The following is a 7,306-nucleotide window of genomic DNA, read 5'->3' on the forward strand; positions in this document are numbered from 1 at the left end:
CCCACGCGCCCTGCGCCCTGCGCCCTGCGCCCCGGGCCCGCGCGCCGGTCACGCGCGCCCCCGGCGCCCCCTGTGGGCTGCCCGGCGGGTCGCTCCGCGCAGGGCCAGCGGCGCGCCGAGCTCATGCTCCGACGCGGGGTCCCCAGGGTTCCCCGGGCGCGCCGGGCCTCGGCCCAGTGACCAGGTCTGATTTGAATCACGGCTGGCTTGTCCCCCGCCCGCACCGCGGCTAGCCAGCATGTTGAGGGGAGCAGGGGGTCCCTCCAGTTCCCGTTAGAAGTAGGGCTGAGGGTGGTGCGGAATGTAGTTTCCTTTTCTTAAAGCAACATCTCCAGGGATTTCCTTTCCTCCCCCTCCTTCCTCCCTCCTCGGCCCTGTGAGTCAAACTTTAGCAATGCGCCCCGTGTCCCCCAGTGCATGATGGCCATTCCAGCCACGTTCCAGTCTGATGCTCGGAATGCAGCCGCCTCCAGGGCTCCCTGGCTGAAACACTCCGCCAGGAGCGCCCCTCCCGCCTCCCCCACCCTCCTCTGAGTTAGGGAGAAGGTCAGATCCAGGGGTCAAGGGCTGTAGGCTGCATGAGGCTTCCCCCGGGGCTTCCTTGGCCAGAGGCAGCCTGACCCGGAAGGCAGGGAGCCCAATCCAGGGACCCCAGGCCTGCCTTCCAGAAGGAGAAACAGGCCGACCCTTTGGCAGATCAGCAGGAGCCCAGTCCTCCCAGGGCCCAGAGGCCCAGCTCTGGCCTCTCCATCCCCCCTGTTGTGTCTGAATCTGGGGCGGCCACTGTGTGCATTTCCTGAGTCTTCAATGGACTGAATGGGGAGGTCCTCCAGGGCCTGCATGTCTGGTGTACGGGGTGCACTGCCCTGAGGCCAGGCAGAGAGAGGTTCCCTGGGCAGTCTGCAGCTGGGAAGCCGCTATCCACCACAGGTCTTCACCCATTTGCAAGTCACCAGCTCCCTGCCAGGGAGTGTTCTGGAGCTTTCAGGAGCAGTTACACATGGGGCATGGAGCTCCCGCAAAGACACCTGCCTGGAGGGGTCCCTGGGGGCTGCTTCCTCTCCTGTCCCCCAGGAATTCTGGGGCTATCTGGCCTCCTCAGCTCCTTCCCCCAACAGGTGGCTGCCTGTCACCCACTGTGTGTGTCCACATGCCCATAGCAACATTCCTTGGTGCCACTGAAGACGCTGGTTGCTGGTGGCAAGTGGCATGACTGAGGCCTGCTCCAGGCAGGAGCCAGCAGCCTGGGGGCTCCCCACAGGATCAGCCAGAAAGTGCTTGCTGCCCAGGGGCCTGGTGAGAGCTCTGGACAGCCCCCTGTGCCACTGCACTGGTTGTGCTGCTGGGGATGTGTGGGTACTAAGATTTCCAAATGGGGCCTGGCACAGTGGCCTAGCAGCTAAAGTCCTTGCCTTGAACGCACCTGGATCCCATATGTTCTAATCCCAGCAGCTCCACTTCCCATCCAGCTCCCTGCTTGTGGCCTGGGAAAGCAGTCGAGGACCCGTGGAACCTGGCCCAAGAGGAAGGTGGAAAGGCAGCCTTTTGCAGGTTTCCCTGTGTTTCCCAAGGGCCGTGTGCTGTGTCTCACTGTACCCACTTGCTCCAGAGAACAGAGGGGAAAAAAAATCATTGTTGGTGCTTTCGCCTGGGTATCAGATGGGAGCCACATGGTGGAGGGCCCTGCTGTCCCCACGGGGAGTCCCTGTGCAGGATTCCTGCACCTCCTGGGAGGGCGGGGCTCTGGGGCAGACCCCTGCCTAGAAGCTTGCAGCTAGAGGTGGCAGACCCTGCAGGCCCAGGTGGGACAGGAGTGGGGTGGTGACTGGGGTTGTAGCAGGTAGGGGAGCAAGCACCCTCAGCCCCCCAGCAGAGCAGCTGTGGTTTCCCCTGTGGTCGGCTGCCCTACACACCTGCAGCCCGAGCACGTCTGTGGTGGGGGTACATACGGTGCCAAGATTGGGGGCAGGAAGCCCAAGATGGGGTCTCCTCCTGGGCCAGGACAAAGAGGGTAGCAGTCTACAAGAGCTGAGGGAGGAGCTAGAGGAAGCAGGTGGGCTCAGGTTCTCAGCCCCACCACTGTCAGTTCCTGGCTCTTAAAGGAATAGCACCTCACGTTGTACCCTCCATCCCATTGCTGATCTGAGACCAGGGCACCAGCACAGTGGGGGCACAAAACTGAGGCTAGACCGACCCTACTGACCGCAGGAGAAGTGAGCACAGCTGCAATGTATGCAGTAAGTTGGACACCCCATGTGCTCAGGGTCCCAGCCCCTGCCCATGTGAGATACATGGCCAACACAGACTGAAGAGTCTGGCATAAACTAAGGGCTGAGCAGTTCATTGGGACTGCTACTCCCCAGAGCCAGTGGGGAGGCAGGCCAGGAGCCCCGGAGAGGTGACTCAGCAGGGTTGGAGGACATTCCAGGTGGGAGGAGGCATGTGGGGGGCGAGGAGTGAGAGAAGGGCTGATGGGCTAGCGAAGGGGAGGAGAGGACACAGGCTGCACGCACCTGCCCCGAGCCCAGGGTAAATTTGGAGTCCTTCATGTAAGGGCTGGGCCACCCATGCCTCCTGTACCTTCCCTGCTCCCGACCTGGCCCCCTTAGCAGCCGCAGCAGCCTCTTGCTGCCACCCCAGACAAGATCCCATACCATACCAGCGGGCAGGACCCAGAGCCTCCCCTGAGGGTAGCGAGCTCCAGGACTGCCCCGTGCAGTAGACACCCATTCAAAACTTGCCAGAGCAGCTGCAGTCCTGTGATGGGAGCAGGCAGATTCAGGCCCATGGCAGCTAAGGGCCGGACCCTAGGGCCCGCAGTCGAGTAGCAGCAGGAGGCAGCCGTGGGCTGCACGTGAACCCTGAATGAGAGGACCTTTGTCAGGCGGCCTTTCTGCATGGTTCACACTGTCTTATTTCGGTGGTCTGTGTAGGGACACTGTGTCCACTGCTGGTCTGAGGCCTGGACGGGTCACCAGCACAGACACCACAGACACTTCTGCTCTTGGACTCTCCCAGGAGGCATGCAGGGGCTGAGCTGAGTGGGGTCCCAGCTGAGGGCACCACTCCATCAGCTCAACCTCACTGGGCAACCTGCTGTGGGCCCCAGGCCCAGCCCAGCCCAGCATGGAGGAGGCCTGCAGCTCGATGGCTCTAGGCTGAGATGGTCCCATTAGCATTTGCAGAAACTACATCCAGACACCTGACTCCCCACAATTTCCCAAAGATGGAGAGGGCAGGGGAGACAGGAGACCCACATTCACGTCTAGTCTGAATGCAGGCTGGGCCCTTGGTTCCTTCCTGAGAAAGAAGTTACCCCCCTCCTTATAACCTGGTTGCCTCCTGACCTAGCAGTGTCCCTTCCTCACATAGCTGGTCGCCTCCTGACCTAGCAGTGTCCCTTCCTCACATAGCTGGTCGCCTCCTGACCTAGAGGTGTCCCGTTTTCATCAGACTTGGTACTTTAGCTACCATTGTTCTGTCTTGCACTTGAACTTTCTTGCACCAAGAACCTTTGCACACCCAACCTCTGAGCACTGAGGCTACTGGGTGTCAGCTGGCAGGGGCCTGGCCTCCTGCACTGTACAATGGCATATCATGGTGCTGCCACTGGGTGTCAGCTGGCAGGGGCCTGGCCTCCTGCACTGTACAATGGCATATCATGGTGCTGCCACTGGCACAGCTGCTGCTCTGCTCTGACCTGGGCAATGCTGGCTCCTGAGGACACAGCAGCAATTCTAGAACCCATTCCTGGCACTTGTCTGGTCTGTGTGTCCAGGGAGGAGGCTGGGGTACCCTTTGCAAGGGGCTGTTCAGAATAGGGGGGAGAGTGGACCCCAGCCCTCGGGTCAGCTGTTTGAGCAGGGGCTTATGGCTGCCGTGGTTCCTGAGGGGGCCTGGCACACAGCCTGGAAGGAGCGTGCCCACCCCTCTGGCTCTGCACACTATGCCTCTAACTGAACCCTGATCTAATTCCTGCCCACATATCCAGCTTGGTTTTCTGCCCAGTGCAGTGTGCAGAGGGCCCACCTTGCTACCCTCTGGAGCCCTCCAAAGTGTCCTGTTGCTGCCTGGGGTGGCCTGGGCTGGGCTCCTGGGCTGACATCTGCCTGAGCCACACATTCCATAGCTACGACAAGTAAGGGAGGAGATGGCTGGGCCATATGTGACCCCTGGCCATCCTCTGCGTGCCGCTGGGTGGGGGCCACCAGCAATGTCCCCTCCCCTTCAGTCCTAGCCAGAGATTCAGCAAAACAGGAAGAGGCAGTGGCAGTGGCTGGGAAAGTAGGAGAGCCCCGCCCCTCGCCTGGGGCCTTCGAGATCCCAGCCAAGACCTGAGAGGCGGGGTTTGCTGGGCTAGGACTGGGAGGGGCAACCAGGCCGGCCAGGGCTCAGGCTGGAGACAACAGCCCACAGCCAACGCTAACCACCCCTGAAAACCCAGGCTTCCCGTGTTCCCTTACTAGGCAGCAAGTAGGAAGGAGTACAGACTGTGTCCAGACCCTGGCCAAATCCCTGCCCCCAGGCTGCAGGTGCACAAGCCACACCCAGCTGGTGGAGGAAGGAGGGGTCAGTTCACCCACCAGAGCAGATGTGGGAACCCTGCACTGCTCCCAGGACCAGGTGGACAGACTAAGAGCAGTTCAGCAGCCAGTGGTTAGGGCTGCAGGAATGGTGCGATGGCCAAGGAGCTAGCAGACAGCTGGCCGGACTGGGCTGGGCTGGGTAAGCCCAGCCCCGCGGTACCTGAGATGGCTTTGCTCCTGTGCTGGGTGGTGTGCGCCTGCACCATCCACACCCAGTTCTCTGGTAGCTGCACCTACAGCAGTCAATGCAGGGAAACTTCACCTGTGACCTCGCCAGAATGAAAAAGCTTTCACTGCTCCTTCCGCATCGTCTGTGAGGTCCACTGAAGGCATGCTTGGACTGGTCAACCTGAGTCAGGCCGCACAGGGCTCAGATGAACCCCTTCCTCTCCTCTCCTCTCCTCCCCTCCCCTCAAAGTTCCCAAGGCCAAGTACGTGGAGAGGTTCCATGGGGTCACTGTGACGGTCAATGGCTCTTGACCTGATGAGCCCTACAGCACAGGCCAGCCAGGAAACCAAGTTATGGGGCTCCCTGCACACCCACCTTTCCCCCTCACCCCATTCCTAGCTTCTTCTGCTCTCTGCCTCTCCCAGGCCAGAGCATTCAGAGAACAGAGCCTAAGGCACACGGGACAGGTGCCGTCTGGGATACTCAGATTGGGGGCTCCCCAGTGTGAGGCTGCAGGGGCTAGGCTGCAGGTGGGAAGGGGCTTGCTGTTGGACTCCAGCTCCAGCTGAGCTCGGAACTCGTGAAGGGTGCGTGGATGAGGCACAAAGAGGAAAGAAAGACGGACCACTAGGATTTCATGATCATAATGGACAATGCACGAAAACTGTCTGCTTTATTTATACAAAATCAGTCAAACTCTGGCTCAGACTTTTTACGTCATGGTCAAGTTGGAAATTTCTAAGGATAATTCTGCCATTAGTTTTACCTAGAAACAATATAAGTTCCTGCTACAATTCTTATCCTACAACTCAATCTTGTATCACAAAAAGGAGAATCTAAAGAATGAGGAAAGAATGAAAGCCTAAATATAGGTCCCTTGATTAGTATAAGGTCAATGGGGACAGCCAAGACAGTAGGAATAATAGAAGGCGCTTTTGCAAGACATTGTTATTGACATTAACCTCCAAGCTCGGGTTGAGTGAGAGGCCAACCTCACAGTAGCAAACAAATGCCTGGATGGATTAAAATTCTTCGGGAAGTTCCTTGCGGCCCTGCCTGCAATGGAACAATATTCTTCACACCTTCGTGTCCCCCACATCTACTGCACGGACCCCAACAGCTTGCCCTGGTCCCCTTTCCTGTGCCCGTAGCAGAATCCAGCAGCTGGCTGGGACACACCACACAGGGGCTTTGGGGTACATGCCCATGGAGCTCATTCCATAGGCACCTGGCTCCACCTGGGCCCTGCCAGGCAGCACCAGGCAGGTTTGTCATGTCATGCTCCTTGCTGCCAGAGATCGGGGTTTGCATATCCCTGGCCTGCAACTCAGTGGCTGCAGGAGGGTACAGGGCCTTGCAGCGCCTGCCTACTCCTCTCATTCCAAGCTAGGGGACTGCAAGGTCTTCAAGGAGCAGGCAGCTCCTAACCCCGCTTCTTCCTGATGTGTCTATGTGTGGAGGGACTGTGCATGTTCATGTGTGATGGCAGGTGTCTCATGTATATTGTGTGTGTAAGCTGCAGGCACGTGTGTATAGTACACATGTTACATATGAGAGCAAGTGTGGACACATGTATGTGTAAATACATGTTACACGTGAGAGTGTGTGAGTGTGGCCATGTGTAAGCACATGTGTCACCTATGAGACTGTGTGTGAACTGTGGGCACACGCGTTTATAAATACATGTGTTACATATGAGAGTGTGGGCATGTGTGTAAGCACATGTGTTACATGTGAGAGAGTGTGGGCGTGTTTAAGCACATGTGTTACATGTGAGAGAGTGTAGGTTGTGGGCACATGTGTGGAGGCATGTTGCGCATGTGAAGCTGAGAGTGTATATGCTAGTGTGGGTATATGTGCCTGTGAGAGCGAATGCCTGTATCTGTGCTGTGGCTGAGATGCTGCCTATCCCTTCCTGTCCAGTCAGCCTGGCTCCCCAGATTCTGGGAGCTTGATGTGGATGGGGAGGAGGGCTGTCAGGGTCAGGTGAGCTGAGGTGAGGGACTGGGGGTACTACTTTAGACCCTGGGGATAGAAGGCAGGCCTGGAACCCACCTGGTCCCCGGACGCCATGGGGTGCTTGGCCTTCTCCCTGAATCCCAGTGGTTGGAGACAGTTGTGGGTCTGTAATCTCGGTGGGGTTGCCGTGTGCAGAATGCTCCCAGGAACAGATAAGCAGGCAGCACAGTGTCTGGCTGGCCCAGACGCCTCAGGGTGGGCAGAAGAGTCCACCCCAGCTGCCTGGTACCTGTTCTACGAGCCTGCAGAGGCGGGAGGTGGCATGCCTCTAGTTCTGCTGTGGCCCCCTGCTGCCTGTGTGTGCCTAAGGACGAGCCCCCTTTCCCAGTCCCTCAGGGATGACTGATGGAGGAAATGAAGCCGGTGTTGGCCCAGGGGACTGAGGACTCAACGGTCACTTTGAGGGCGAGTGGGGCACAGCCCTGCCGTTCCCTCCTGTGACAGGGGCGGGTCCCTATCAGTGAGGAAGTGCTGCTGGCCTGGCCCACTCTCTTTATCTCTCCTCCTCCATCCTCTCTTTATCTCCCAGGGC

The sequence above is a fragment of the Ochotona curzoniae genome, unplaced genomic scaffold (genome assembly GCF_017591425.1).
Source record: "Ochotona curzoniae isolate NIBS_2020 unplaced genomic scaffold, NIBS_Ocur_1.0 contig_2927, whole genome shotgun sequence".
NCBI classification, from domain to species: Eukaryota; Metazoa; Chordata; class Mammalia; order Lagomorpha; family Ochotonidae; genus Ochotona; species Ochotona curzoniae.